Here is an 11202-nt window from a genome sequence, read left to right on the forward strand (position 1 = left end):
TGTGTTGTTTTCCCTTTTGACATGAGTCACAATGATCATCCAACTTGAATTCTCTTGTAGGTAAACCTATCACATGCTCACCTTTGACCAGTCTGTTCATGTTCTTCAAGTTTACATGACACAGTTTCCTATGCCACAATTTAGATTCTTTTTCAGTGGCTTTGGAAACAAAACATGCACCACCTCTTGAAATAGTTTCTTTCATATTCAATTCATACAAGTTGTCATTTCTTGGTGCCATCATCATAATCATCTCAGGTGGAATTACAAACTCAGGTTTTAAGATGAAACAATTAGAATCATCAAAACTAACTTTGTAACCCTTATCACACATATGTGATATGCTCAGCAGATTGTATTGAAGTCCCTCAACATGAAACACATTATCAAATGATACCTTTCCATTTGTCAAGATTCCTTTTCCCACAATCTTTCCACCATTTTCATCACTCCCAAAGGCAACAGGACCTTCATATTTCTCTTCATAATTCACAAGTGACCTCTTGTCACAAGTCATGTGCCTAGAACAACCACTATCCATATACCATATATCATTCAAAGGAGTGGCCTGTTCCTGAGAAGATGATCCCCTTTCTTTCTCAATTATGGCCATGAATGCCACATTTGCTTTCCTGATATCATCTGCAATGTCCCCTTCATGACTGCTTCAATCAAAACTTCCTTCATGTTGTGTAGTCACTGCCACATTTCCTTGATTTCTAATCTGATTTTGATTTGCTGGAACAGTGTTGTTTGGAACATTTTGAACAGCTTGAAGGTTTTGATTGTTATTCATTTGAAAACCTTGATTCTGTTGCATACTTTATTGTTGATTATTCATATGAGGCTGAAAGTTGTTGAAGTTTGGGTTGTAGTTGTTGTTGTTGAAGTTGTTCATTTGATTGCTGTTGTTGTTGAATCTTGGCTGATTTTGTTGGTAATGCTGCTGACCTCTTGGTTGTTGATTCTGAAATTGATTTATCTGAAAATTTCTTGGTTGATTGCATTCTCTTGCAAAATGACCAGGTTACTGACAATTGTAGCATATTGCTTTTGACTTGTCACACCCAATCCTGTCATTAGGACCAGAAACTAGAGATCTACTAGTTCTGTTATACAGCCTTCTACTTTTCAAACCCAACATGGCAGCTTGCCACTTCAAATCCATGTCTTCCAAGTTATCTGCATCAATTTGTTCTAAATCATCTTGTACCACACTTGTGTGAATCATGTTCTTTGCAACAAATGCATTATATGACTCATTAAACATAGAAAACAAGGCTTGTGTTTCATTGCTTTGACTATGTCCTGTTCCAGTATTAGGAACATTTCCACTAGACATAGAGGCAGAGTCAGAATCATCAATCAGTTGCACATTGAACCTCTGCTGATTTCCTTGAATGCTTGTGCTACCCCCAATGAAGGATTTTGGAGTGACAACATTTTGTTCAGCTGGTTCTTCTATGATGGGAATTTGCTGTTGGTTCTTGGTGGACAGATTTCCCATAGGAGCAATCAATGCACTTGAAACATTGAAGCTTGGTCTATCTTCCTTAATCATCTCATTCTCAATCATTTCAAATTCAGCAGCTTGAAGAAAGCATACCACATCATCCAATTTCAATTCATTGAAATTTTGCTTCTGAAGGATGAATTTGCACGCAGTATACCATTCTTTTGGCATTGAGTTGAGTAACTTTGTATTCAAATCAAAGTCAGTCATTACATAATCAGTTGTCCTCAACTCATTCACAATACTCAGAAAACGTTCTAGTATTGATTTCAATCTTTCTCTATCTCTATACTTGAACCTTTCCAACTGTTGCTTCAATCTTTGCTTCTTTATGTTCTTCAGTTCAGTATTCCCTTCATACATTTCAAGGATGGCATCATATATTTGTTTTGCAGTTGTGTGATGAGCCACCTTGGTCAGAATCTCCCAAGACAAACCTAGCTTAATCATAGCTAAGGCTTTGTCATCCACCTTTCTCATATTTTCTCTTACAGCAGCAGTTGCAGTAGCATTTGCACCTTCTTCAACAGTAGTTTGTGGACCATTCTTAATGGAGTTCCACATGTCAATATCATTGTAGCATACGGCTGCTTCAAAGAGTACCTTCTATTTGATAAAGTTTTCCTGTCCATACAACCTAGGTATCTTGTTAGTAGACACCTCTTGTTTCTCATATCCAGACATTTTGAGAAATCAAAAATCAGTTTCTTAAAAAAAAGTTTCAAAATAATCAGATCTGAAAACAGAATGCTCAGATCTGATATGTCTGATGTGATTAGAACAAGATTTAGATATAAAGATTTGAACTTTAAATGAAATAAGGAAGAGAAAACACCGGTGGATTGTACATCTGGAAGAAAAATGAAAAACAGAGCTGCTGACGTCACAAATCAATCGAACAGTGGTCTGCTTACTTCATTCTTCTTCAAATCTTAATCAGCAACAATCTTTCTAAAAATAGCAGTAATCATGCTCTAATACCACTTGTCGGTCCCCTTGGATTTCAGCTGGATCTTACTCAAATCATGTCATAACTCACACAGATTAATCGTGTTGACAAGAGAGTTAATGACGGGTTACTATATTTAGAAAGATATCCGTTTGTTAAAGGCGGAATCAATAACAAACATACGGTTGCAATGAATAATCAAAGATAGAAGGCACACTCAGGATTCACTCAAAAGATTTCCATTTATATAATATTGATCATACAAAAGGATAATCGATTTAGGGTTTTCTCGGAATCCTAAGACAGCCGTCACACAATATTCTCTCAATTAATTGTGTCGGTCTTATCCGTATTGTGTGTTTTTTGCGGCGTGCCATAAATATTCTATTTATAGGCCTGCCAACCTAGGACAGCTGTCATTCCTTCTAGAAACCCTATCCGATAATACATATTCAAATTACATAATCAAAAATAAGCTAAGTGTAAAACAAGTCTTCCGGGTAGGCTTTTCATTAAACTTCAGTCTCCGAGTACGCAGGGTACTCGGCCTTCCTTCAGACTTGGTAAATATAGAAGTGTACTCGGGATCAGTTTCCGGGTAGACTTTACTTAAAGAATATTTTACCAAGTAAAATATTCACCGAGTAGACTTCAGTCTTCTTGAGTTTATCAGACTTTGCCCGACAACTCCTTACGAGCAACCCTGTTCTTCTATGATCCTGTTTGGCTCTTTGTCATTGAATAACTTATTAGCAAAGTGTACTCGGGAATCACTGTACCTTGCTTGAGCTAAACCTTACTCGATATAACTTAGAAATATTCCTTTAACTCATCAAGTATACTTGGACCATACTTATTGATAAATACCTTGCCCGGTCTTCCAATTACTTGGCTTCTTGGACTTGGTTAACCAAACCTTACTCGGAAGAATAAAAGATTTGGTTTTGAAGAACAAACCTGCTTGACAAAGTAAACCTTGCTCAGAGATACCAAATCAGTGATCCTTACTCGGGAATGCACTGAATAGCATACCTTGCCCGGATATCCACTTAAGAAGACTATTTGAAGTAAACCTTGCCCGGGAGGCAAAATCTCGTACTCGGCTAAGTAAAAGCTTGCTCGGAACCCAAGGTGTGCTTGGATTCAATACTTAGCAGATTCTGAGGAGGTTGAGAAGATTCCAATCTTCCATATTCTTCATTTAGGTCAAATCTCCTCATTTGGGTCAAACTTTTGACCCAACAAAAAAAAATGGAGGTGTAGGTAAGTCAGGATTGTAAAACGAGAAGGTTTTGTTAGTGTTTTTGAGTTTGGTGGTAAAACAATTGATAAGAATTCATCTTATATAGATTTTAGACCCCAAAAACCAGTTTCAACGGCTTTATTTCAACCTGCAGTTCATTTAATGTCAAATACGAACCGATTTTTGATATAAAAGGGAAAACCGGGTAAGGTTTTCAGGTATAAAAATACACAACCCCAGTATTGGGTCCATCAGGTACGAACTTGAACCGGTTTCAGGTCGGGTACAGAACCGATTCTTTTGTGCACCTCCAGGATATAGGAGTATATATGGAACTTATTTTTGCATGTGTGTGGGTGAGAGAAGACAGACGGAGGGGCGGGGGGGAGGAGGAGAAGTTTTTAAAGGGGGGCAACGGTGTTCCCATGGAGGGTAGTATACCCCCAAGGCCCCAAGACCCTTACCTACCAATGAGATTAACATCCATAAATTGTAGCCCAGCTACGAATTAAGCAACAATTTATACAAGAGAAAAATAATAAAGATACAGAGAGGTTGGCCAAGGCTAACATGTTGAGGAAATACTCAACAATTTGACAAATATACACATCATCACATGGCATTGGCATAACAATTTAAAAACTACGCAAATACTAATTAATAGATATGTTATTTGCGATTCCGGCCAACAAATTAAGAACCGAATACCAATACTTTTATGTTTGCATGCGCTTTTGAACATCTAAATGATGAAATATAAAGACATAACAATAATTAAAATAATCGTTCCAATGCTTGAAGAATCTTGAAATCAATCACTCTTTCCTACTTGAGAACCAATTTCTTGCAGGTAATGTTCTGCATCTAGAGCTGCCATACACCCTTCAAAACACAAGATATAATAATTTAAAAAATGTCACACATAATACAAGGTGGTGTATCAGGTGAAATTCTATTTTCTAAGGCATAAGATCTTTCAAATCATTCATGCGAGTAATTTTAAAGATATTTCAGTACTTTTTCGAAAATAAAAGTTCATCTAGAATGTAGTGGTTGAGAATGTTTGTGTGGAATAGTACTCAAAAATAGCTTTTAAATTAAACATGCAGCAGATATGTGTTAATACTTTAATCCCTTATGGAAACGTCCTTGCCATTACAGCAATACAAATAAAATATCTCTTCCATGATCCTGTGGATCCTATTATTATTTTTATTATGCCAACTTCCAAGCATTTTAAAAACTTTTGAATCTCATGCCTCATTTACCAACACAAATATAATAATATATTAAAGCAGACAATTTCGACAGAAATATTTATGAAAGGGTCTACTCGGTTGTGTCTCAAACGGGTCAATGGGTCAGCAGTGCTGATGAAGATATATCAAGTCATACTCTACAGGCATGTCTAAATCTAATCTATGCTTTCCAACCAAGGTGCAGATCCATGTACATAGTAGGAGGGTCCCTGATTTGACTTGAGGTTATATGATTAACATATTTTACACAAGCACTATTGCCTCCAACAACAAATATAAATGTCCCCATTCTTTGACACAGTGAGCAGTGACGTTTACATGAATCTAGAGAGAGGAAGAGAACGTGGCGGAACCTAACCCTTAAAATTACTCTTGACCACATATTAAAATTCCACCAATGAAAATGAAGCGTGTTTAAAATTATTGGATAAAAAATTTTAATCATTATTTTAGCTAGGTTACTAGAATATGTTGTAAAAAGTGTGCTTTGGTGCTTCGTAGCCCTTCCCTCAGATATGTGGCTCTACGCATCTACCTTTGCAAGGCCAGTAGTTTGGTAAAAGAGGGGGGGGGGGGGGGGGGGGGGGGGGGGGGGGCTCCTAGTTCGTTTTGTTCTAAATCGGTCCATGTATTAGAAGGTCTGAGGTTTTATGATTGGGATAGGCTCTGTATCAATTAAATGACAATAGATGATGTTTCTTCAAAACTAAATACATTATACAATAGTTATTTATAGCTAACACACACACACATGATAAAAGATAGAATACAACAGTCCTTAACGTACAAAAATACCTATATTCATGCAATTGATCCATGAAATCACATCACAAGATCTCGAAATTGTAAATAATATCCAGTTAATTAACGGTTCACCGTAAAAAACAGATTTGGATCATTAATCAATCAATTTTTTTACTTTTCTTTACGAAAATCGTTTTGAGCGTATTATGGATTTATTGAGCGTTTTTTGTATTTTGGCTTTGACCATTTTTGTTTTTTGGCTTTGAGCGTTTTGTTTTTGGCATCAATGTAATTCGCGTACGCTTTTGTACGTTAAGGATTATTGTATGTTAACTTAACCCATATATATATATATAGAGAGAGAGAGAGAGAAGTGGGAACTGAGGCAATGTGTTATACATTGTGGCTGTCAAGAGAGCCACATGGGCTAGCGCTCACCCCACACCGCCCATGCGTGAATGGTGAGTTCGTGAGCATACCCATGCTCCTGAACATCAATTTTTGTTCCATTGGAGTTTGGTGACCATTGGTTAACGACTCCAGAGTAAAAAAATATAATAATTTTTTTTATAAACATTAACCTCTAAGTACCACATAAACTTAATATATTTTTACACAAAAATCTCTCAATCTCCACACAAATAAACATTTTTTACACCATGAACCGAAACACCCCATTGACAGACATCAGATTCGGTTTATCAAGTGATTTATTAGGTAATATCTAACCACACCCGAAGAGCCGCCATTATCCAACCCATCAGCAGCCCTCATCTCATCTATCAGCAGGCTTCCATGTTTATTTCATATTCATTTTATTTATTTAATCATTTTACCACCTTTTAGTTTTAATATTTTCTGCACGTTTGTTTAGCTAGTGGAGATCATAGGATCATGTTCCTTCTTTCTCTTTTTCTTTTACATTGTCTTGTAAGTCCTATTTAAGGAAATAGAATGAATTGAAGAGGGAAGGTGTAGAGTAAAATTATTTATGTGTTTTCTCCCTTACATGAGTAACCAGATTATCCTATGCTAGTTCTATTCTTGGCTGTATCAAGTGGTGTTCTTAGAAACCAAAAGTGATGCTAGTGATGTGACTGTATCTTGGGTTGAGTTTGGAATTGCCCTACGACTTGATCGAGTGGTGTTTCTGTATCTCGAGCGTGGAGTGACCTGTAGCCTATCCGCTTGATTTAAATTCAAATTTTCTATCCGTTACCTACTCGAGATTATTTACATTATGTTAATTTGGTGATTGTTAAATGTTATGGTAATTTGGCAGCAGACTTTTGAATTAGAATAATCGCAGATCAGCTTAAATTGTTCACTTGCTATTCTAGGGGCCTGGACCAGCCTCAGCCTTGCACTCAGCCTTCTGTAGTATGTGATTTATTTTAGAATATATTGATACAAATTTCTCTTGTATTGTGTTTTAAGACCTAGAAGTGGTACTAAAAGGGAAAAAAAGTGCAAGAATAAAATTCTAATCGGGTTGGACTTTAACCTAAAAGTTAGATGCCTTCAACATACATGAATTTTAGGTCAATTCTCACTAACATGAATGTTAGGTTAATTCTCATTTGTTTCACGTCCGATAACCTATGTAGTCAACGGTATGAGCCGCACTTGATGGCCAACATATAATCAGTAACTAAAAAATATTTAGCAACTAAAATTATCCAACGAACTCATATATAAAAACTTTCAAAAACATCAATTAAAAAAGGTAAATACAACTAGTTGTATACCTAGGCAGTCAAAGGTGCAAGGCAAACTTAAAGGTCAAAGAGCTAGTTTGTTGCCTAAGCGCAAAAAATAAATAAATAAATAAAGCCTAGACAAAAAGAAAAGGTAATAACAGAAATACATAACAAGCATAGAATATTATTACTAGTAAGGTGGTTGGGTTTAAGACACAGACGCGCAAACACAGGAGCTAAGTCAAGCACTGGGTACACCCTTTTCCTAAGAAGCATGGACTGTTAATACTAGCCAAAATTTTTAACAGCTAACTTACACACCCTCTAAACCTACTCTTAAACCTACACCAATATCCACCATGGGACTAGAAGACTCCTGACAATGTCCACAATGAGACTAGAAGACTCCTGAAACATAAAGCCAAAGCCTAAAACTTCTTTGTAGGGCATCCGTGAAAAGAGAAGGACCACGTCAAAAAGAATAAGCAGACTACTTAGAAGAAAGATAAGAGAAGAAATCCCAAGTGACCGCCACACACCCGCTAAATGAGAACCTCGCCTTGCAAGTAAGGCTGTAAACGAAACATGAACAAAGAATTTCGTTTAGTAAGCTTAACGAACGAACACGAACAAGACGGTGCTCGTTCAATTTTGTTCATGAACGTTCGGTAATGTGTTCGTTTTACATTCCTTCATTTATTACGTTAGTCCAGTAATGTTCATTTACATCCGTCTGGTTACGTTCATTTATTAAAAATTACTTTTTAACTATTCTTATTTATTTATTACTAATATCATTTTGATATAATTATTTTTATGATTACTATATTAAGATTTTTTGGAAATTATGTCGTGTACTTCCGGATTTTTGAGTGATTTTGTGTTGATTTAGTGATTATTATTTTCAAATCAGTATATGTTCGTTTGTGTTAATTTGTATTCATTTGTCTATTACTGTCTGGCTATGTTCGCTTCTGTCTATTAGAGTCCATTATTTTTGTGTCCGGTTGCAAAACTAATGAGTGGACACGAACGAACACGAACGAACTGAATTCCTTAACAAACGAACATGAACAGCAAATTCCGTTCAGTAAAGTGTTCAAGTACCGTCCGTTTGACCGATAAAAGCTTAAAAACGAACATGAACAAGATCTCGTCTGGTTCGATTGGGTTCGTTTGCAGCTGTGCTTGCAAGTGTTCTAAGTGCATGCTTGGTTCACCTATATCACTACACAGTTGTAAACCATGTTGATTCTACTCACTTAAACACTAATCTTGTCAAAAAAAGGGAAGTCCAAGCAAGTAAATTTACAAGCCCAAACAAAGAAAAAGTTGAAACAAGTAAAAAAAAGAAAGTACACAGAAAAAAGAAAAAAAGGCCAAACTTGAATAAAAAAGAAAGCCCAAGACAAAAATATCGCCTGCCTAGAAGAAAGATGAAAAGAGAAAGAAAACAAGCCCACATAAACCAGTTATAATAGTTCTGCTATAACAAAAATAAATTTCAATTTCATCTAAAAAGTAAACAAAAGCCAAAATATATCCTTAAATTACATATAGACTCATTCTAAAATACGTTATCAAATACAGTTCCAAGCTATTTTATGTTCATATTAAGATAAATTCAGCTTCAATTTAAGTTTAATCTACTAGCTTTTAAGTTTTATCTAATATTTCAAGCATGAAAAGAACACTTCCTTCTGAAAATAGCCAACATCAAGCAACATATAATAGACATACATTCAAATAAAGATGCATTCATATTCAATCAAAATATTAAACTCTGTAGAATGAATATACTTACCAGAGCCTGCAGTGGTAATCGCCTGCCTGTATTTCTTATCCTGCACATCCCCAGCAGCAAACACACCCTTGACACTAGTAATAGTTGTTCCAGGTTTAGTCACAACATACCCATCCGAATCAAGCTCCAGCTGCCCATCCAAGAACTTCGTTGCTGGCTCATGCCCAATCGCAAAGAACAAACCATTAACCTGCAAATCCGAAACATCACCACTCACAACATTCTTCACTTTCAAACCTCCCAGAACACTTTTCCCCTCCGCACCATACGCCTCCACAACCGCCGAGTTCCAAATCACCTCAATCTTCGGGTTGCTCAAAGCCCGCTGCTGCATAATCTTCGAAGCCCTAAATTCATCCCTCCTATGGATAATATAAACCTTAGACCCATACTTGGTCAAGAAATTCGCTTCCTCCATCGCGGAATCACCTCCACCGATCACCGCCAACTGCTTGTTTCTAAAAATGGGGGCCGCCCCATCGCAGCGCAGGCGGAAATCCCCTTGTTCCAAAACCCTGACTTCCCATCCCCGGAGCCAGGGAAAGTTAACCTCCGGGCGACGGCACCCGTGGCAACAACAACAGCATCAGCAAGGACAGCTTTCGAATCCGTAAACACTTTAAACGGAGACGACGAGAAATCAACTTTATTAACCGTTTCAGAAAAGATCTCCGTACCGAAGCGAAGCGACTGCTGCTTCCACCTCTCCATGAGTTCAAACCCTAGAATACCTTCGGGAAACCCGGGGAAGTTCTCCACATCGGTAGTGGTTGTCAGCTGGCCTCCGGCGGCGATATCGTTGGCCATCCATCCTTCGAAAAGGATGGGCTTGATCTCGGCGCGGGCGGCGTAGATCGCCGCGGTGTGGGCGGCGGGACCACTTCCGATGATACAGAGACGGGTTTTAAGGGTTTGGAGGTCGTCCATGGCAGCTGCGGCGGCGGTTGTTGAGAATTTTGGGGAGGAGATGACGGCGTCGGAGGAAGAACCAATAGTGGCGACTGAGATTAAAGTGCGGGCTTTATTGTTTTATACATAACAAATCTATAATTTTATTCACATTTTGTATTAGAACATATGAATTGAATTCTTTTGTGTCTTTATTGTTTTCATTTTAGTTTCACTTATAATATTTTCAATTCAATTTATTAGATTATATTAAATTTAAAACTTACTTCCATTAAAGAAACTTAAAATATATATTGATTGGTATAAAACTATAAATATCTAGAGTTATCATTTTAAAATCGGTTTAAGTGGTTGTATATTAACTAGAAAAATATACATATATATACATTAGGCAAGCAGGAATTATATTTTATATATGACCCGACCCGATCAGAACGGGTGAACCGGGTCCAAAACAAAAGTATATATCGACATGGCCCGACCCGAACTGAAACGAAATTTTTTATATATATTGAGTACCGACCCAAAATTTCCGACCCCAGTGAGAAAATTTTCTGGATCCGCCATTGTTTAAAAACCAAACAACAATTGTTCTGCACTATGAAGTTTTGGTAAGCATACTACTCCAAATATCTGACCATGCAAACTGCTGATATGAAAGAACTGAAGACACAACAACTTATCAAACTAACGAAGATCCTAACAACTGAAGACTAACATCAGTAGTTTTAAGCAAAGGTCAGTAGTTAGCATATGATTCTCTTTCGTCAGTTGTTTGTAATTATTCCATCAGTAGTTCGTAACCGTTTTGTTAGATGTCGTTTTCACATTTTGCTCATCAGTATTTAACATATGTATATAACGAAGAAGAGAGTCTCTTCTTCATTAACACTTTTCATACAATAAAATAGTCACATGGTAAGAGAACTATTGTACTAGAAAATCAGAGTGAATGATGGCTAAGGTTGAGGGGGAGTAATAGATTGCAATCATTCGATTATAGTTAATACATAATTGTTCTTCTATATAAACATGCCAATTAGCTCAAATAAATTCCATTGCATAGTTTGTTTATTTCATA

The 11202-nt window shown here is 36.8% G+C and overlaps 1 pseudogene across 1 annotated transcript; it reads right to left on the reverse strand.

Annotated features, from left to right (window-relative positions):
• Positions 1-4278: 4278 nt before the first annotated feature.
• Positions 4279-10208, reverse strand: LOC143599863 (thioredoxin reductase 2-like; annotated as a pseudogene). Its single transcript, XR_013147369.1, has 2 exons — positions 9213-10208; positions 4279-4587 (listed from the first exon to the last, which is right to left on the reverse strand). The product of XR_013147369.1 is annotated as a thioredoxin reductase 2-like (transcript).
• Between the last annotated feature and the right edge of the window lie 994 nt (positions 10209-11202).

Source organism: Bidens hawaiensis, unplaced genomic scaffold, assembly GCF_021521415.1.
Source record: "Bidens hawaiensis isolate Kalapana, Puna unplaced genomic scaffold, B.hawaiensis_p1.1 tig00001920_1, whole genome shotgun sequence".
Taxonomy (NCBI): Eukaryota; Viridiplantae; Streptophyta; class Magnoliopsida; order Asterales; family Asteraceae; genus Bidens; species Bidens hawaiensis.